Raw genomic sequence first — 23,092 nt, forward strand, 5'->3', positions numbered from 1 at the left:
GTTGCGATATGAAATCCTCTGTTGCAAAAAAAAATATATATTGTAGGAAAAAATCATAACTGAGGGGGACCAACCCCACTGCCTATATAAACATATTTGTGGATTAATAGTTGAGTCCTTCAAGTTATTCTTCCTTGAATTGAGTCCTCCTTTATCTTCAAATGAATTGTGATATTAAATTTCAAGCATTGCCTTGAACTTTAAGCTGAATGAGAATGAAAAGATAGATAATTGATAATCGTGATCCATTATTTCTTTAATTCCTATAACTTTTTCGTATTTTTTTCACAGTTTTTCTCGTCCTTCATCTCTTCGGAATTATTTTTAGTTCAATTATTTCAAACAATTAATTAGTTTTAATTATTACTAACTTCAAACACGTTTTTTTTTTGCTCGTCGAACACAACCGGTAACCTTTTCGGTAGCTACACGAATAATAGTTTAAAATAAATTGTAAGTCCCTTTTCTACCAATTTAGAACTTTCTAATTTTCACACCTATTGTTGTTATTGTTATTTTGTTACAAGGCATGCATTCAGTTAGCATTTCATCACATCGGGATGGGGTTCGAAATTAGAAATTTACTATCATTCGGGGAAAGAAAATAGCAGTCATGGCTAATATATTATATTTCAATGCTAAGTGCAGAGGTAAATAGCTGAGGTCATTGTCAGAGGTAATTATTACAATAATCGAATACCAACTGACGACGTATTTGTCAATTTTTTGTGAAAAATTAAAACTAATGGCAAACAAATTAATTAACACTTTAATTCAAAAGTTTTTTTATTTTTTGTTATTTTTTGTTCAAGGGATTTGTTGTTTTTAGATCTTTTGTTGATTTTTAGGGTGTGTCAGAATTTTTTTGCCAGTCATTTCGGGGACCTCTAATATAAATAGAATAAGAATCAATATTTTTGCCTGATGTTGAACACAATTGATTTTATTATGCAAAAACAGCAATGAATTAACCTAAACATATTTACAAATGATATTGAGTCTATTGATATTATTTTAAGCCCTGTCATCAGTTTAAAAATCGAATCATTATTATTGGAAAAATATCAATAGCGTAAAAAATGTGTAAAGTCATGTAAATTTACAAGGTAAGAAAAATATTTGTAATATTAATGGAATGCAAAATAATTATAATGCAAATTATTAATGTTCGGAAAACAAATCATATGATATTTTGTTTTATTGACAGTAATTCTACAATCAAAACAAATGACTGAACACAATTTTGTTTATTAGATATTTATTTATCCTTCATAGAGATTATAAAAATAATTTTAAAAACAAGTAGAAAGGTCGTTAAATTCGGACGGGACAAACTTTTTTGGATGTACCAAAAAAAATATTTTTTAAAAAATCCACGCCTTGTGAATCTTTGAAAAAAATATTTTTTTAAAAAATCCACGCCTTGTGAATCTTTGAAAAAAATATTTTTCAAAAAATCCACGTTGTGTGAACCTTTGAAAAAAACCGCCACTAAAATCTCGACATTCCAAACCTTCAAAATACCGAAAATTGTGTCGAAATCGAGTCTACGTTAAAACATGATAAGTTTCTGCAAAAATGTTTGTCTGCCTCCAAAACACCGAAGGCACAAAATTACTGGCTAAACTGGCGGTCATGCGAATGACAAATTTAATATACACTATGCCTTACGACGGTGGTTTTAGTAGATTTTTTTATAGAATTATATCCTTGAGGTTTCCACTTTGACATATAACTTGCATAAGTTATTTACTCCCTCCATTCCTTGTCAATAACTTCTAAGTTTTCTCCTAATGCATTTCCATTTCCATAGGGGAAAAGCCACACATATCCTCCCTTCCATTAAAAAGTAATAAATTTACATAAATACACATACAAACACACATAAAACACCACTTTGTTTCAAGGCAACAAAAAGTGCAGTAAAACATTTCCATTGTTTTCTTTAACAAAACAACAACAACAAAAAGCTTTTATTTGGTTTCCCATTTCCGGTGCACAACCACAACAACACAGCATTATGCAGCTAATTATTATTTCCCTTTTTTATGACAGTTAACTAAAACAGGGATGGATAGATGGATGGATATCCTTGCCACAGTTGTTGTTGTTTAATTTCCTGCCATTGTAACCTATCTAAGGAAATGTGCACACAATTTGCATATCAAATTGTGGCCAGTAACTAAGCCAGTCACCACCCTCCGCCTGATATCTTGTTGTGGTCTGTATATAGAGGGTGTGTGAGGGTGCCCGGGGCATAATGCCCATAAAAACGCAGGCATTCATCGCTCGTGCTTAGCACAAACATAATTCTGACATAATGCATTTTCAGTTATTGTTTTGTTGTTGTTATTATTATTTTTCTTTGGCTATTGTTCTTTTGGTAAAAACAAATTGCAAAATTTCCCAAAAAAAGTAGTAAAAGTAACATAAACACAGAAAACTAAAATTGCAAGGATATAAACGATGTAAAGGGGATCCTGTTACTTTTATTGTTATTGATTGCACAATGGGAGCCATTTTTAAATCCTGGAAATCTAACAAACCCTGCTTGGAACGGCATACATATCCATTAAAATGAGTTGATGTATGTGTGTTTGTGTCCATGTTGAAATGCACAAAATAAATAAAAGTGCAAAAAAAAGCGTCTTTTTGGCGTCATTCATGGCGTGCCACACGAACACCAAACAAGGAAGCACCGCCAAGTAATCTGCTGCAGCAGCAACACCAAAACCAAACCAGTAGGCTTCAATGGCTAACCGGGTCGCTCAAAATCGAAAAACCAGAAAAACAAAATTTTGGTATTAGTTTCTGCAGCAATTTTGTGATTCTTGTAAATAGCACAGTGGGGGATACGGAAATAGTTTTTAATGGAGACAATATGAAATAAGAATATACCCTGAAAAAAAGACTAAAGTCGCCTAGAAGTATTTGGGTCCATATTCACTTGTGATAAGGCTGGAAAGTTCCACAAGGCGTGGATTTTTTAATATTTTATACAGAAGACGTGGGTTTTTTAAAAAATATTTTTTTTTCAAAGATTCACAAGGCTTGGATTGTTTAAAAATATTTTTTACAGATTTAAAAGGCGTTGATTTTAAAAAATATTTTTTCGCAGATTCAAAAGTAGTCGATTTTTTAAAAATATATTTTCCACAGATTCAAAAGGCATCGATTTAAAAAAAATATATTTTTTTTCACAGACTCAAAAGGCGTCGATTTAAAAATCCATCCCTGTAAATGCTAGAAAGATTTCAAAGAAAAATAATTTCATCACACAACCCAAGCCATTACAGCAGCACAACAGCTTTTCATTCGATAAAAAATCCTACAATGTGACGGCACTCAGTAACTACCAACACCACCCCGCCAGAGATTGTTGATTGTAATGTCTTTTTATTTTTTGTCTGCCTCTGTAAACTGGCTGGGTTGTTTGCCTTTTAGCCACCCTCCTCTTTTTTTGGTTGATGGCCCATACTAGTGGCTAACGATGACATATTATACTATATACTGTAATTACAACAACACTGTCGGCTTACAAACGAGTCGAAGACGACCAAAATCATGACTCATAAAGGCGCTTGGGCTTTCTGAAAAAAAATTACAAATATGGTCGGCATGTGTGCGTGGTGGCACAACAAAGTAAATGTTAAATTTTCATTCACAAAAAATTTATTACAAGGAAAGAGAGCTTCAAAGGAAGATTTGTACTCTATTCAGATTTTCACAAAGAGAGCAAGAAAAACCCACCCTGTTGTGATAATTTCAACTAAATCTTATTCGAATTTTATGGAGAAAATTGAGAGCTTAATTCAGTTTCCAAGTCACGTGAATAAATAATTGAGAAGACTTTTTTGTACTCAGAGAAAAAGCTTTCTGCTCTTTTTTGGGTTATAAAGCGGGGAAAATGTATCTATTAGATATGGATAAAAACGCTCATTCAATTTCAATTGTATCTCTTTTAATTGATAAGCTCTTTGGAACTATCCCTCTCTCTCAAATTAATTATATGTTCTCTTATTAACCAAAAACCCAGAGTAGTTAATTTTCATTTGCTCATCATTATTATCTGCTTGTCTTTTTCCCCATTTTCCGTTATATGTTTTCTATGGTTATTCGCTCGCTAGTTTACGCTCACCCATTTATTCGCTGATAAGAACTGTCAACTTGATATTAAATTGTTCGCTGCTGCTGTCGTTGTTATTGTGGTTGACGTAAAAAATTTTGTTCAGTATTTTTTTCAATTTTTTTTTTCTGTTACCACCAGAAATCAGGTCAATGATATAAAACCTTATGACAGTGTAAAAAATAAAAGAGGAACAAGAAGCAGACGACGACGTTGAGGGGAAAAAGACACTGGAAAATAAATAACGTAAGCAATGACAGTTAAAATATCAACAAAATAGTAAACAACAACAAAAGTAACAAAAAATTTTAATCGTCTTTGGCCGAATGGTAGGTATTTACACTTGATTTGGTAAGAAAAAACTGAAACGTTTATGGCAAACGTAATGAAGTGGGTGGATGGGCGTATGAACAACCACTACTGGGTGGTGGTAATGGCAAAGTGGCCACAGGTTGATGAAACACGTCACCGAATCAGAGAAGTCTTGCACGTGTCGTCGCGGTAGTCTGTCGCTCTTATCACCAAAATAGAAAAAAACTAACAAAATATTTGTTACTGACAACATAATCATATTAATTGGGTGTACATACGGCTTAGATACAAACTCACACACACGCACATTATATTAAATGCACATAGATATAGTTTTTTTTCGTTTAGTACGTGGCTAGATTATACCACCATTGGGAGTTAGATTTCGTAAATATGCCCATATGTATGTACATACGTGTGTATCACATGACATTTGATTACGTTAACTAACTAGAGAGCCAGACGTTAAGTTTTTTTTTTGATAAAATGAATAAAAGAAAAAATCAGTTGTTCTTTAATTACAGTGATTTGGCGCGAAACCTCTAGATGTTGGCCCCCCTTTTAGTTGTTGTTTTTAGATAATTATTTACAATACAATATTATTTTAAAAAAAAAATATATATATAAAGATAAGAACTGATATGTGTTACTCTCTTCCTATATATCGCGCTGATAAATATTTTTATTTTAAGAAAAAAACATAAAAAAACAAACGAAAATGTGTTAAGGTGTTTTATGACCTTCACCATTATAGTCAAAATCCTCAATATCGATCGGAACTTTCATATGTGAGCTTTGTCATGGTAAAAATCAGCCAGGTGGAAAACAAGTTTGGGGAATCTGAAGGCTATACCAAAAGGTCAACGTTTATTGATAATAAAAAATAGAAAAATTTTGTAAAAAAAAATCAAATAATGTTGCTACCCTGAAATTTAATTTTGATTTCAATATTGACCATTTTTGTTAAAGATATTTTCTATCTAATGAGAAACCAAAATACGAGCATACAACCAATTCGGTTAAAAGCGTGCCCATGCTCCCCATTTATACCTGAAATTTAGGAAGTGGTTTTATATGGGGGTAACTTAAATAGTGACAATTTTTGCTAGAATTATTTGCTACTCGGTGGAAACCTATAACTCCAAATTACAAAGAATTCGGAAAAAACATATACCCAAAATCTCCAAATTACCGAATAATGGTAGGTACCGTTACATGGGGATTACCCTGAAACTTGCACCAATATAAATAATTTTTGTTAAGAATATTTTATACCCAATGAGAATCCAAAATACCCAATTACAGACAATTCGGAAAAGCGTGTCCAAGTTTTCCATTCCTCAAAATACGGAAATTTGGAAGGTATCGTTCTTTGGAGAACTATCCTAAAAAGTAGGCCAATATTGATCGATGTGAATCCAAAATACTAAATTACAACAAAATTAGTATTCCCGAAAATACCGAACTTTTGGAGATACGGTTATATGGGAGCTACTTGAAAAAGTGAAGTTGATCATTTTTGAAATGAAGATTTTCTATCCAATGCCCAAAGTACCCAAAAATACAGGTCTAAAATGGACCAATTTTGATCATTTTTAGTAGAAAGATTTGCTATCCAATGAGAATTCAAAATACAAAATTACAGTCAATTCGGTTGAAAAGGCGTTATATGAGGCCTAACCTAAAAAAAAAAACTGGACCAATAGTGATGAATTCCACTTAGAAGATTTTCTGCCCAATGAGAGTAATTATAGTGGAATTCGACATTGTTTTTCGGGCTATATCTGAATTTGAATGTTTAGTAAATTGGAAATTCTAATATAAGTGTAATGAACTATAAATTTTTGTATAAAATTCGACAAATTAACATTTATTTTTAACATTTTTTTTGTGGGAATTAAAAAGGCTCATACAAACGAGATGTTTTTAATTAAGTCTAACGCTATGGCAACTTTAATGCGTTCATTAGCTTGTTTCTTGACAACTGGCACATGTTAGGTTCGTAAATCTAAACCAAAAAAATAATAATAAAATAAAAACTCGTGACAAATAAACAGTTTTTTGAAGTCGGGTTTCAAAATCCGCTAGAGTATATCTTTTATCTTTTAGAAAACACGTGTGATAAAAATATATAATTTGAATAAATTTATTTTTTACCAGATTTGAAATAACAAACTCTGACATCTTTATAACTATACACATGCTATCTTGAAACTTGAAACAATAACAGGACAAAATGTGCATTACTTAAGCAGCATCATAAAAATAACCGATATAAACAAATATTTGAAATTCTAATAAGTGCGAGAGGACGGTTTAATTAAATAAGAAATTTCCTAGCATTTAAAACAATTAACTAAATTAAATGTCAATCAAAAAACTAAAGCAATTTTCGATACAATTAAATGTGATGTGATTGATGTGATTATGAAGATCTGAATCTGATCTTATTACATTAATGTAAGATATGTAATGTAAAATTGTAGGCCATTTTGTATCTGATGACCTTCATGTTAAGCAAATCTGTTATATTATGTTTAAGATCCCTTATCGCATCAAGTTTTATTTCGTAAAAGTTTTGTTGTAAAAAGCCTTAATGTTATGTTTACCTTTCACGTGGTACATTAATTTACCTGTAAAATAAAAAAAAGAAAATATATATTAGTTATATGATGAAAAAATACAAATTTAATAAGAGACAAGAAAAAATAAAGTTTTCTAAAAAATAATATAGTAGTACAACATGCATTTATGTATATGGAAATAATGCATCATTAGACTTCAAACCAATGGGTTCAGGAGGAAGAGAAATTCTTTCAAAAATGGTTTTTCAAATATTTGTAAAAATAGGAGTATGATGAAAAAAATGCGAAGCATCTGACATTCTAACAGCCAAACTCGGGATCAACACTTATAGTAAGTTTACATTGTACCGGATTTCGTTAACCCATTGGGTTTAAATTGTCAATTCCATTGTATTTATGTCAAATAAATCCTTATGAAGTAGGTTAACCCCAAAAAAAGTTATAATGTAAATCCCGTTTTAATGATAAACCCAAATACAAGGAAGAAAACGTCACCATAAGAAAAATGGCAACACTAAATAAGCAAGGGCCTTAACCACTGTATACAATTCTAAAACACGTTGTTCCTAGGTAACGGTAGATGTCAGCCGCATCACCTAGGACATGCTACAGCAGACCAATCATCTACTTAACCGGAGTAAATCCAATTAAGTGATCAACGAAACAAACACAGGGATAAACATGGTGATTCGGCCCTGAAGCGATTCGATCTTTTTCAGCTCGCCCTCCAAAGGGAACAAGGTCGTTCATTTAATTCCATTTAGTTCATTGGTACTCGTCAGTTAATTCTCTCAATGAAGAAGAAGATCTAGCTGAATGATAGGGTGAAACTAGGTGAACAAGGGCAAAGAGGAATTACTGCAGCAAAAGCAATTAGATGAACGAAATAACCGGAGCTAGTACCGATCTTTAATTTAGCAGGACAATTTCCTTGAATTAGTTCGTTCCGGAACGATAAAAATCTGGAAGCGATGCTATGTAAAAGTTTTATGTCCCCAAGAGACTATCCCGAAAAAATAATGGGTACAACGTCCTCTTCCCATTTCAATTAAGAGGAGAACTAATTTACAAAACTATTTTGGATCCGGTACATATCTCTCAGTATTAAAAACTCAAAATCTTGAGTAACAAAATTGTGTTTCTCCAACCTCAAGTGGAACCCTTCCAAACTTCTTAAAAAGTCTTTTGTCCTTATAAGGATTTGATGAAAAATGTAACTGTACTTTTTCCTTAACACAAAAATGACATATCCTTATTCTAATTACAATGTTACCCATAAAGAAAAACACGCAAACAAAAAATATTACGCCTAGTAATGCGTGTCAACACACCCCCAATAAATGGCTGCGTATAGCCTCACATACACGCCTTTCAATAGCTAGTCACTGCCACAAAGGAATACAAATAAACACCTTCTTTATCAACAACAACAAAAACAACCACAAAAAGTTTACAAACAATCATAAGACAATATTATGATTATGTAATGGTCCCGGGTCGAAGTCGACGTTGTCTGGGAAAACAGTTGTTGGTCGGTCATGGCTTTAAAGTGGCAAAGACTACTTGTTAATTTATTGTTCGTTTGGGGGTTGTGCGCGTGAGTGACTCCGCTGCTGGTAAAAAACAAAACAGACAAACAAACATATATTCCTTGTTGCTTTAACAATGTAGGAGATATTTAATAAACAAACAAACAAGTACATGGAGATTGTAATTACTTGTATCATAAGAGCGTGTTGGAAGTTTGCTGGCTTGGCGTGCGAGTATGCAGGAATATTATATGAGTTTGTGTAGGGATGTGTAGGTATGGATATTTTGTTGATTGGGATAAAATAGTTTAGAAATTGTTTACTTCGGTTTTGCAGCACCACAAATCGGACAAAGTTTTTTATATACAAAATTAATTACTAAATAAATGCAAATAAATAATTAATTAGGTAATATAAAATCTCACATTCAATTTTGTTGTTTTGAAAAAGGATATGGAACATTGTTTTAAAAACCACACCCTCATTGACATCCTCAATGGAAACCCAACACGCCCTCCTTAGTCATGTGAACACTTTGGACAGTTGTTGTAATTGTAATAATATTATTGTACATTTTGTTTTGTTGTTATTTTTACTGGAAGTTGTGGTCGTGTCTTGTTTATAAACAAAACTTAAGTGAACAAAAATAACAAGAACAATAACAAAAATAACAGTAATAATTTCATTAATTTGTTGTTATGATTTGTATTCAAAATTACACTCGAGGGAAAAAGTTCAGAGGATAATATGAATAAAATCCACGAAAGCCCACGGGTTTTCCATATGAATATAGATCGTTTGATACTCAGATATAACGGTTCCCTAGTTGCAGCAAATGCTTAAAGCCGTTATAATGACCATGTAAGAATTAGAGCCAATCCCAATGGAGATGCCAGTTTTTTGACAGATCCTTCATAATGTGAAGTCACTTCGGAATTAGCTGATTTGAGAAACAGCTGATCTTCCTGGATGACTGCAAACAAGGTCTATCAATGAGGTCGTGCAGGGAGAACAACTGAATATTAGTTTGCTGTTAAACTTCGTTATTGTCAATTGATATTCGCTGTAATAAATGTTGCATTTTTAATTGAATACATGAATTACTTCAACACTGTTTTTATTTCGAGTGTAATGATATGTTCTGTTCATGTTGTGGTTCGTGTTTTTTTTTAGTTCATAAACTTGTCACAGTGAGTGAGAAAAAGGGCAACACTTGTATCTGACCTCTTAAGTGTGACCAGACACAAACTGAGGGGGGCCCATGCCATCCCCATTCATGTACGATTTGAGTATTAAACAATAACAACAACAGCAGTCCGAAAGACATCATTAAATACTTGTTAGTTGTTATTGTCTGCTTCATGAAAACAACAATAACTAACTGCTAGTATGATGACAATTTATGAACACTTTCTCGGCGACTAATTTAATTTATTATTTAGTTTTATGTTACGTTAATTGTAGCAATAAGTAGAAATGTTTGTTTGTCAGGGAATGTGAGAGAAAGAGAGGGGGAAGATTATTGGAGAGAGAGAGAGTTACAGTGTAGGTGTTGTAATCAAACTCAGACAATGTTTCATTAATAGTTCTTTTAGGGGAAATAAATTAGGTTTTTGAAGATGGAATGACACATGCAATGAAAACAAAAACATTAAAGATAGAAAATTTATTTTTTTTTGGGGTAAAAGGAAAAATAGGTCAGAACTGGTTTTGGGGAAATTAAGTAGCCTTTCTATGGTGGTAATAATTTACTAAAATATAGAAAAGGAGCTACAAATCCCAAAAAGAGATATTTTTTTTAAATAATTATGCCATTCCAAAATAAAAACGTAAAAATATCATCAAATATACTTTCATATTCAACATATTATTCATTTGCCAGTATAAGATATATCAATGTGTTATGTAAACGGCAAGACAAACTGAAAACGTTGAAGAAACAAAAAAAAGAAAAAACTCAAATGGAGGGAGTTTCGAATAGAAAATAAATCTTTTGAAATTGAAATATAACCAAACTGGCTGAAGCAGACACTATGATTACCATTTATGTTGTATTCAGGTATGTATGAGTACGAGTTGGAATGGACGAACGCAATGATTCAACCGTCAAGCAGCAACAGCGGAGATGTTTTGCGTTTAATAAAGTTATGACGTATTTTTCCCCCAACCTCCATTACAATTGAGATGCGTTATCGGCAATAAAAAGTGCGTCAATGAGGTTTATATTTTTTTATATTATTTCCCAAAAGTAAAAAAAAAAATCAACAAATTTACACATCACAATAATAGCCCAATTCGTCATCTTTACGTTTTTTTTCTGTAATTGTCAAACACTTGCATTTGTGTTCGTTCACACACGTAGTAAAATATATAAATACCTCCTGCGAATCAAACACATTCCCCCTTCTCTCTGGCGACGACTATTGGCCACAATCTATGATATGCCAATGACGTTAACAAATGACAACGTCTTAGTTTGCCAACGTTAATAAAATGCAGACCCACTGATGACTTTGAATTTCGGGTTACGTCAAACAGATTGCATCCGAGTCATTAGCATCATCATCATCATCGCCACCACCATCCACGTCGTCGCCATCATCATTGCCAGTAGGCCAACAAAATGTGTGATGCGGTAACGCATCTCATACCAAAACCGCTTAAATATATTATTAGCCGCAAACGTAGCAAGAGCAACAGCACCTGTCTCTTTACAACAAAAACAAAATAGAGAAGTGATTTTTGATTTGTCTTCTTTTTTCGCTTACTTTTTATAAATTTCCTCACATTCAGGTGAATAAGAGTTTATTTATGATTGACTCATAGACAATTGCTATGGAATTAATTGTTGTAGCAACCAGCTTAATAATTTCTATGGAATTTCTATTACGCATGTGTTACACGTATTTGAATTTTGATATCAATTTAAGTTAAGAAGATTTGTTAATAGAAACCACATGGAAACTTATTTATTTATTTTTTGATAATAGATGCAGTGAGCGAGAAAGGCAATTCGATGGAAAAAGGTCTGAATTAGACCACCCTGAATGACGAAATAACATCATTTATCAGAGATAAATCGGAAAAAAATTAGATTTTTTGTAAAGAAACAACACTTTACTGTGGGTAGATATGACATTCGTTGCAACATACATTTTAGTATAATGAAAATAATTCTCATTCAAGCTAATTAAACGAATTACATATAAGTTATTTGAGTTAATCCTTTTGGAAAGATTAATTTTATGCCAGTTTGTGGAGAATAGCTGATTGATTGCGGAGGGAAAGGTTCTGTACAGTAATCGAACAAACTAGTTCATTTTCTTAAAATTGAAGTATGTCATTCACCTCGTTCGGTTGCCTTATATCGTTCAAATAGTCACTCAATTTAATTGGTATTGAATTTATGCTGTCAGTTCCATCAACCACAAAGAATTATGACATGTGCCACTTCTTACGTGGTTTCCAGCTCCCTTCTACCTGCTGTCATTGGGAGTCAATTAAAGCAAATGTAGCTTCAAATTATTTACTGTCCCCTAGTTATGCTTAAAATACTACTTCAGTATTTGCTAACTAGATGATCAAAAAATATGATCCTAGTACCAATGGTTCTTTTTGGGGAATAGATTCATAGAAATATTATATTTACTTTCGTAATGTGCTATGAAATTAATTTCGGATTTTTTCCCAATATTTGGTCTCTTTAACATCGCAATGGACTAGAAAGGGACTAATTTTCCGAGTGTTGTTTCAATTTATCAGATTTTATATGAAGTTGATCTTGTTTGACGCCGTTCAGTTGGTCAAAGTCAGAGTAACCCTGAACGACACTGAAGGTGTAGAATAAAATTCTGTGTCGTTCAATGAACGTCAATAATAAACATTGAACTATGTCGTTCACTCGTTCAGTGGACTGTCTCGTTCAATTGAACTAGGTCGTACACGAGCGACACAAGACTAGTATTTTTTCTATCACAAAAATGTTTTCTCTTCGTACTGGATTGTACCATGAACTATACCATCTACCATACATTGGCCATCGAATGGATGAGGATGCCTCAGATCAAAAGACCTACTGATAAAGCGAGCCTACTGATGGCTCACGCAGAAGAGGAAGGTACCGAATAAGATGGACAGATCAAGTGATAATATGATATTTCAAATTGGAAAAACGGCGACGAATGGAAATATTTTCTAAGATCGGTTTATGTTATGTAAATAAGTATTTATAAATCTCTCAATTATTAAAATCTCAATTTAGTTAGAAGTCTTTCATCATCCTTTTTTAATTATTCTAATCTGTGTTTAATTTTCTCCATACAAAAAAAAGGAAGTTACAAAAAAGTCTACAAAATTTTAGTAAGATTCCAAGCACATGGAAAGGTCATTTTCGATTTGTTCAAAGAAAGGACATCATTATGTGGGAAAATGTGACACTCGTTACATGTTGTACCTTTTTAAACTATGAACATAATTCTCATTAAAGCCACATATTTATCAGGTATAAGAATACACTCTCTTAGAGTTGTGCAATTTCGTTTCTAATGTGATTCGAACTTTTTTATGTTCGTTCAGTGAAATGACCTAGGTCAACTAACTAGATGACCAAAAAATATGATCCTAGTACATATGGTTCTTTTTGGGGGAATAGTTTCTTAGAAATATTATATTTACTTTCGTAATGAAGCAAATATAGACTACGGAAAAGAATAATAATGTGCAATGAAATTAATTTCGGATTTTTTCCCAATATTTGCCCCGAACATATTAACGACAATTTTTGTATCAAAGACTCCGAATTAATTTTAGATCATAGCAAAATTTGATTTAATTTTTAATTTTTTTTTATTGATTTTTCATTATTTATCTAAATAATATTTTTCCAAAAAAAAAGACTTAACAATTAACTCTGAAATCGATCATAACGTTTGTTGATTGTACACATACACCGAACTAAGTGGCATACATTATATGAATAGTGTTCATAAAGTGTTCCTAATATAATTGCTTTATATGAACACAGTTCATTTTTTAATTCGGGTTTCTTGTCTATGAAAGGGAAATATAATTTTAGAAGATTTTTTTTTTGACAGTAACATTGAAAGACAAAATGTTAGATATATATATTTTTTATGAAATAACATATAATCTTAGAAAGAATCTAGATTTTACCGTGAGTTTTACTGTAATTGGCAAACAATTCTTAAAAATATTATTACATTTGAAATAAATCCATTTGATAATTGTTATCTTCGTGCAAGATTCCATTGAATTTACAAAACAATGTGTAATTGAAGTAACAAATCTAATGAATTTCAAATTGATTACATTAATTGCCAGTAATATATAGTACTGGAAATCATTTATAATTTTTTGTTGTTTTTAAATTTATTTTGTTTGTTTTATAAAAATTAGTTAATTTGTAGTTTTGTGTTATGTAAACAATTAAATAATTACACTACAAGTCAACACAAGTTCACCCCATAGTGGCTAAAAGGTTACAACATGTAAATGAACTTTACAGCAATACCAACAACAGCAACAAAAAACAAATCATGATAAGTTGCGATAAAGTAATTATATTCTAATGAATAATTAATGTAGTTAATAAGCAACGATTTGAAATAATAATTTTTAAATCGGATACGTCATTCAGGAGGTGATGAGTGAGGAAATATTATGAAAGTGTCAAACTGGCAATTTAACTGACTGGCTGACGTAGTGATTAGTGATCTTGTAATGGAAAATTTTTTTCCCGCTACTTGTTTCAAAATGTCCTCCTTAAGTAATAAAAAAGACTACTAGCACTATTTTATTGTTTGATTAATATAAAAAAAGTGTTGGTATTAAAACTTTAATATAATCTTATCGGAGGGGTTTTTCATGATTTCTGGGGATTTTCTTTAGACACATGGGATATCATAAATCTTTGAGCGGTTTTGTTGTGATATTAGGTATTTGTGTTGTTATCTCTTGTCTGGAATTGTGTCCAGAAGTGCTGGGTAAATAAGTCAAAATTTGAGGGGTGTATTTGATTTGAAGTCATATGTGCATCATTTCATTTTGGAAATTGGAACAGGTGTGAACATCAGATAAGAAGTGATATTATTTTGGGGCTGATGAAGGATGAATTTGATATAACTAAAGTGTGCCCTATTCCGTTTTAGACACTTTGTAGTCGATTTACAAATGTTCGTTCGTATGTCTGTATTGATGACTAGTGTGTATGACAAATTAGAAGGTAGGGTCCACCTCAAATTAGAAGGTAGGGTCCACCTCAAATTAGAAGATAGGGTCCACTACTTCCGGTCCCCTCAAAAATTTCATAATTTTGCAAAAGTTTTAAAAATATTTTAGAAAGGCTTATAACAAGCGTGGAGTTTTTTTAAATATTTCTGCGCTAAAGGATTAATTTTTCTTAATTTTTAAATTGTAATTGTTCTGGCAACTATCCTCTTTCTTTTAAATAATTAACATAATGCAATTACTGGTTGAGGAAGAGGGAAAAGCAACCAAAAGAAACCAAAACGATTACTGACATAATTTCAATAAAAAAAGCAATACCTACAACAACAAAAAGACAAGAATATTGAAAAGAAAAGGCAAAAACTACCCATCAACAAAAAAAAAAAGAAATTCCAGTAAAAGTAAAAGTCACCAACAACCTGGCAGAATGAGTCGAACCGAACCATCTTGCTGTGGCAACAAACATGCATATTTTTCCTGTGGTATACAAATACCACATTTTTTTTTCTTCTTGCCACTGTTGTTGTTTTTGTTGTTGCTGTTCTTTTTGGCTTTCGTTGACTCTTTGTAAATTCCGTAACCAACCAATTCTACTTTAGTCATCAAATTATTATTAGTAAAATTACGTACAACAGCAGCGGCGGAAGACTATTTTTGGGGTTTGTTGGTGGTCATTGAGTTTATTTTCGGTTAGAAAAAGAAAAGTGATTAAGTCAAAATTTGTCAAAAGAAGCGAAACAAATATTTTAAAATTTATGGTATTATTAATAACCAATTTAAATTAATAATTTATTTATTATTAAGATACGTGGTTTTAGACAATTCTAACAGATTTGAATGGTATTCGGAATTACAACAATTTGAATTCAGTTTCCTAAATTTATACATCTTTTAAAAATGTATAAATTAAATATGGAATTATTTCATCAAAAACTTTATATATTTATTAAAAAAATTCATAACAATTCATTATTTTTCTAAGGAACAATATTTTGAATTTTATGCGAAAAAATCTCTTCAAATATTTATATTGCTCTATATAAAAATGTTAAAATTAAAAAAAAAAAATAAATGTCTTGTTAACCCTTTAATTTAAATATATTGTATTTATAGTTTTTTTAAAACCATGCCAAGAAAAAAAATATCTATAAAAAATCCCCCTCGAATTGCAAATAAAATAAATTTGCAAATACCAATATTCGCATAACACTTTATATCCCAGTTCAACAACTATTCCAAATTTGTAGTTAGTGTTTTAATTAAGACAAGTTGTTGGAAAAACAAAAAATTCAGCAATTTGATATAAATTTTTATTACTTTATAAATCCTATATAAAATTTCTAATAAACATGATTACGGTTCTTGTTCTTTGTTCGAAATCAAAATCGAATTTAAAACCTAAATTCTTAAAGAAATTCAAATGCATACTGGAATTCAACTGGAAGTCTTTGACCGAATTCAATAGATTGTTTTTCGTCTAGTATCGTCGTCGAATGTTAAACAGGTTATGGGAAAGTTTTAAGAGATTTTTCGAATTTAGGCACGTTGTAACATTATGCATATGATTAGCATTTAATTAATAATTTATTTTAGGTTTTCCATATGTGTATACACACACATGTCTCTTTTTTCAACCTTATTTCGAAAGGTTTGTTTGACAAATTTATGGTTAGAGGCTAAAAAATTTGGAACTAGTTTTGAAAAAAAAATAAATAAAAAGAAAACATCAATATTTATATATATACAAACTTTCATGTACTGTACATGTAGTTTATATATGAAACATGTAGAAAAATACCTGGAAATATTTCTTAATAATTAAAAATATCAAAAATGAACTGGATATACATGATGTAAAAGGCGTTTTGAGATGAAAGTCAAAAAGAGGTGAAAAGATAAAAATCAGAACATGTTTCAGTTTTGAAAAAATATACATGTGTTGCTGTTTACAAACACTATTGTACTGTACAAATTGTGCACAATTTAGACAAAGAAAAATCTTCAAAATAACAGGTTATTCGAATTTGAAAAAATACTTAAAGCCAAATAGTATATTTAGCGCCTTTATGTAAACAATACAATTTATATCAAGCGTTGATTAAAAATATATATATATATATATATATATATAATTGAAAGGCTTCTAAGAAGTGTGTATTCAAAATTATTTTTGAATGGCTTTAAACATATTTTTTAATATATTTTGGAAGTTTATTTAAAGCGTGGATTTCTTTATAAATATTTTTGGGAGCCTTATTTAAAGCGTGGGTTATTTAGAAATAGTTTTGAAAAGCTACCTAAAAAAGCTATTTATATATCAAATTATTTTTTACGACAAATATTTTTGAATAGCGGATTTTTAAAAAAAATATTTCTGAAAAACTTATATCAAGCGTGTATATTATTAAAATAATTTTTGAAAGCTACTATAAAAAGTGGACTTTTTTAAATATTTTGGGAAGTCTTATATCAAAAATATTTTTAATATTTAAAAATATTTTTTTTAATTCAGCCAGTTTATTTGTGTATTACTATTTTCAAAACAAACTGCTGATTCAGTTTCCGTACGGTTATACAAGTTTACTTCAAAACCGCATACTTTTGTTTAAAATAAAAATAAAAAAATCAAAGCATTGATCTAAAAAGCGGGACCCATTCTTTTATGACCCAGTGTATTTATATATAAATACATCTCGATAATTATTTCAATTGAATTTAGTTGTGAATAACTCTGCAATAATATTTTTGACATTTATATTAATACCCTGAAAACCAATTCAAAACAATGCGAATAATTTGAATAGGCCCTAAACATTTTTTTTTAAAAAATTTGTTTTTAAAAAATTATGGCATGCCCAATAATGATACATTTATGGAGAGACAATTATAATTGGATAATATTAGGATGTGAACAGCTGATATTGTTTACATATTTTGTTTACTACTGGTACTGTACACAACGAACTTTTTTTCTTTTTTCTAATTTTTTCCATTTGAAAGGAATCATCTAGAGACCGGAATTAAAATTGCAGTCAAACGGAACTTAACATACATATATAAATTTATTTTTAAATCTATTTAGTATTATGTATTGTATATTTGTTTTACAAATTTTGTGCTGATTCACTGAAAACACTGTACGCTCGTTTTTTGCTCTTTTTTTCTTTAAGCATGGAACATTCTAAGATCAATTTTGTATCTATCTCTAGCTGTCTAACTTTTTTTTTGCTTTGGTTAATTGAATATAAAAATATTTACCTTTTCTATTTTTTGGTTTTGCAAAAAAAATCCAAAACGGTGTGAATTATGACGAAACTCAGTAGCGGTAACGGCAGCTGTAGCAGCAACTCGAACAGGACGTTGGACACAATTGAAAGACTGTCGAATCAGTGATGTTGTCGGAGAGTCGAGCTTTTTGTACTATTTATCGACGACGTTGATGTTGTTGTTTTTGTTGATTTTTTCTGATTTACCGATTTTTATATTTAAATATATTTGTAAATATATTCCTTTTTTTGTTATTTATTTTTATATTTAAATATATATTGTAGGGGGTATGTATATATATTTTTATTTTTCGTTATATCTAATTTTTGCGTGTATGTGAGGTTTGTAATCACTTAATAATCGGTGTCGTGGGATTTTGAAGCATTTTTATAAGTCTTTTTTTCAATATTTTTCTGCAAAGATGTTATGTTTTTTATCTTTTTTAAACTATTCCAAAAAATAAATTTTTGTTTAAGCGTTATCGGTTGGTTTTTTCTTTGTGGTTTCTTTTTCTAACGTTAGTTAATCAACACTGAAAGAAAATATAAAAATCAATAAGAAATATATATTTTTTCTTAAAACACTTTAGTTATTATTTTATAGAATTTTCATTGAGTTTTCACATTTTTGTGTAGAAAAAATTGATTATTTTATTTATAAAAATCACTTTGAAAAATCTTCAAGTATTCTTTACAATATCCAATTGTATCCGGCCGTATAAATTAGTGTTTATTTTTTTCAATTTTAATTTTTTTCGTATGGCGGCTATGTGTTTTAAGCGTTTAAGTTTCACAACACAACAATGAATGTCAACGTTAGGCGTGCGACTAAATATTGGCGAGTTAAGCCATTTAGCTAAGCTAAGTTTAAACTTTAAACGAAACAACGGCGACGTAAACGCCAATGGTGCCGACGTCACCGCCAACAGCGACGCACAGAAAACGACAAACGTCTTTGAATGCGCTATGCTTGTATGGGTCTCAAAAAAAAAAAAAGAAATCACAGCATTGATCGATCCGTCCGATGGCGTACACAAAAGCCCTCTTTCTTTGAGGTGTGATCTCTCTCAATCTCTCTGAGTTTCCCACACTCTCTCTCTCAGTCACTGTGCGAACACAAGCCATCCAAGGACGGATCACATATGTTTTGTCAACAACGACAAAAGCTAAACTTTACATTTACGCACCGCTGACGTTTACACTCTCGTCGTTCGTCGTGCACAACGTGTGACAGGTAAATTGCCTCTTAAATTAAAAACAACGGCGGCGACGAAAACAGCGACATTGTCGTCAACGTAACGCCTGATAAAATGGTAAACAGCAGGCAAATCAAAACTTATCATCCAAGTTTGTGCGGACAAACAAGGACGGACGGACAGGCGGACTGACGTTTTGCTTCGTTTCGTATCTTGTCGTTAAGCCAGAAAAAAATAAACCGCACACAGTTTCGTTAATTTAAGAACGTCTACGTTTTCGTTGTCGTCGTCTGCTTCTTCTTAAGGCTTTTTTCCTCCGTCGATCTGTTCTATAGAAATATAGCTACCTGCGACTAAACGACTCCAGCTCCACTGAAATAATGAACGTTAATGTCTACCCCCCAAATGGCCACAGCCGACGAATGAATATTTTAAGCAACAAATTCGGCTATAGTTGAATGTTTGACCGACCAGCCGCTCTCATACTACACACATGTTCAGGTGCATTGTGCTGCTGCGGCTGTGTAATATCAGGCAGCTTTTCTAGACATAGTAGTCTCAGAGATATATTGACCGGTGTGATCAACAACAACAACAAAGATTTCCAACAAGATTTCCGTGTAATTATGGATTGACGCAGCAGCCAGCCAGGCAGTCATCATGCCGCAACAACAAACAACAATATGTTTACATACATATGTAGAAAAAATAAAAATTAACTAAAAAACACACACAAACTGGATTTTCTGTTTTAATCGAAAACACAACACAAAAAAAACATGATCACCATTTAGAATTGTAAATACCGCCGCCGATCATAAATGATCGAACCTAACAACCCGGTCGATTGACTGTTCAATCGAATATCATCGACAACCGAGAGTACAATTTGCGCTTCTCCACATGAAATGTAAATTGTTTTTTTTTTTTTTGTATCACTGCCACGGGGGCTTAAAGGGGATTCCCTTTTCCGTTATTTACGGAAATTATTAAAACAACAACAATAAAAAAAAGAACATCTCTGACACAGAACATTCTTCAAGTGCAACAATGTTGCAACCTGTTTTTTCTTAAATTGGATATTGAGTCAAAAAACAAACAATTCGTAAAGTTCTAAGACAATTGATGGATAGTGTATTAAAATCGTCGTCATTCAGTCTCCAGCACCTCGAAATAATTGGCGGAGGTCCCACAAAGTTTATATTTGATCAGAATAAAATGCTCTGTTGGTCCAAAGGGGTCAGATAAGGATGGGTTTTTGGTAATTCGTACTAGAACGGCACGAAAAGTACCAAAAATACTAAATGGGGTACCATTTGTATTTGGCGAACCCGTGCAACTAGAACTCTGAAATTTGAATTGAGGGTCATTGATAGAGTGTAGAATAGATGTAGCAAAAGGTTTTTTGGACATTGGAACTATAAGAAAAGTACTAAAATGTACTAATTTGTGTTCGTGGCATGTGAATGAATCGAGCTAAAACTTGAAATTTGGAATGTGAATTAATGTTGAGAATTAAAGTCGATATAATGAGGTGGTTTTGAAATCATGTGTACATAAAGTACTATATGGTACTATATTTGGTACAATTTTTAATTAGAGTTTCAAATGCAGCTGCAATCCTGAAATTTCAAATCAATATTATCGCCGGAGTGTATGATCGGAATATTTACGTAGTTTTGGAAAATTGGTACTTAGGTGTACCACAAGTACTAAATCGTACTATATTATTGTTGGGGTGTAGAATTGGGGGTGTAGGACTGGGATATGTAGACAATTTTGGAAATTTGTACTAATGTGTACAAAATGGGAACTCGGTTGAACCGATAGGAAGTTTGGGAAATGTCACCAAATTTGTACTAAATTTGGATTAATAGTGAACCAATAGAGCTAGAATTAAATATTAGTCGAAAGGAATGTCCGAATTAAACGTTGCACATATTATATTCCTAAGTCCAAAAATCAAGTCCGAAAATGGGACCCATTGGTCACCTACCTCTGGTACCTTACCACAAAGGGCAAACATTTCAATATTTTTAATTCCACGTCATCTGAATTTTTTGTTTTCAAATTATTGGCATATAAGATAAAAACGGTAAATCGGTTTTTATTATCTGAAAATTTGGCTCAAAAATTTAGGTATGAAAAATATCCTGCAATTGCCGCAACTAATAATATAAAGCAAAAAATTTCACCTATGGCAAATTTGTCCTTCTGGGTAAGAACATTCATCCCCATATGTAATTTACTTACCCCCAAACCATGAGCTCCATTTTGTTTCATAGTATAATTGAATATTGTGAGACATTTCAAACGAAACAGAGAACCCATATACCCTACCTTCAATGAGGGAGGGTGTTATCTAACTAATATACGCAAATCAGTTTTGTAGCAATTAAAATAAAAATAAAAAACAAAAACTTGCAACAACATTAAAGTCGAGCCTCCCGCTATTATTTAGCCCACACATAAAACAAATATTTCTATATATTTTTGTAGATGTATATGTATGTATCCCACTATTTTTGGGTGCCGACTCAAGCTATAATTACCGCCTGCCTCTGCGGAACATGTGCTCTAGAATTGTGACCACAAATCACTAATTTTGAATCATTTCCAGCTACCGACCGCATAATAAAATAACGACAACAACAAAAAAGGTGTACGCCACAGCTTCCATACAGTCGCATCATACCTCAACACCCGCTTTGCCACAAACACAAAATTCATTTGGGTATTTTTAATCAAACAGCAACAACAACAGCAGCAGCGGCAACAATTGTAACAAAGATTTCATTTATGATTGTGCATATAAAAAAATGCCGGATTGTGCCAGACGACAGTTTGTCGTTTGTAGATTTAAGAAAACGCGATTGAGCTGAGAGAATTAAATACTATATGCGGATTTTTTGTATTCAAAGGCATCAGCCACAAATCAACTTATTTATTAAGATTTAGATGTGGAAATAACAAAAAATATAGCGGGAAAAATTCCATGGCGATACACCTATACAGAAAATGGTTGGGTAGTGGTTGTAATCGATTTTTAATTATATGAGATTTTTGACAAGAGTTTTTAAAGTTTTTTATTTGAAAATTGAATGGATATGATATGAAAAAGTTAAAATAAAATGGTAAAGAAAGGAATTATTTCAAAAGGAGCAAAATCCACACTCATCATCAAATTGGGTATCATTCATCTTAATCTTCATTCAATTGCTCATATATATATATATATATATTACTACACACAAAAATTCCAAGTGTCTGCTATGCACTTGGATTTTTTATCGTTCAAATCGTTCATTAAAAATTGTTTGAAAAGGTTTGCAAATATCTTCCCTGCCGATTATCTATATAAATATATTTTGATACTTAAATGATACTGGCAATTTTTTTTTTTTTATTTGCAACATAATTTTTTGTTTTAAATGGATAACCCCCCTTTATGTTGTGTAGTCATAATTAATGTGTATGTATATTAAAAAATAAAAGTGTACTCTGCAAAAAAAATAACACACACACAAAAGTGTGCGCTTTTTTAATTAGCCATTATTGTCTAAGGTTATGGTCAATGAAAACAATTTAACAATGGTGTTTCTCGTAGGTTCCAGGTGACGTATAAATAATGACGTTACTTATGTTTGAACGCATAATAATGTACTAAAACCAGATATAGTTAAATTATAAAAAAATATCCGTCTCATTAAAAAAAATAAATTGTCTATGAAGAACTACCCATAATACATTTGTCATATTGTAACTAGAGCAAAAAAATAGTTAAAAAGGACTATTTCGGCCTCCATACAAATTTAACCATATCTTAACGAAT

The 23,092-nt window shown here is 31.4% G+C and overlaps 1 protein-coding gene across 1 annotated transcript in view; it reads left to right on the forward strand.

Moving 5' to 3' along the window:
• The window catches only part of LOC133335532 (uncharacterized), a 109,779-nt gene extending 87,748 nt beyond the window's left edge, over positions 1-22,031 (forward strand). Inside the window, exon 2 of the mRNA XM_061543806.1 lies at positions 22,011-22,031. The gene's annotated coding sequence lies outside the window, so the exon portion shown is untranslated. The remainder of the gene's footprint in view (positions 1-22,010) is intronic.
• The last annotated feature ends 1,061 nt before the right edge of the window (positions 22,032-23,092 follow it).

Source organism: Musca vetustissima, unplaced genomic scaffold (assembly GCF_032173495.1).
Source record: "Musca vetustissima isolate MV318-11 ecotype Yass unplaced genomic scaffold, APGP_CSIRO_Mvet_v1 utg15158, whole genome shotgun sequence".
Classification (NCBI taxonomy): Eukaryota; Metazoa; Arthropoda; class Insecta; order Diptera; family Muscidae; genus Musca; species Musca vetustissima.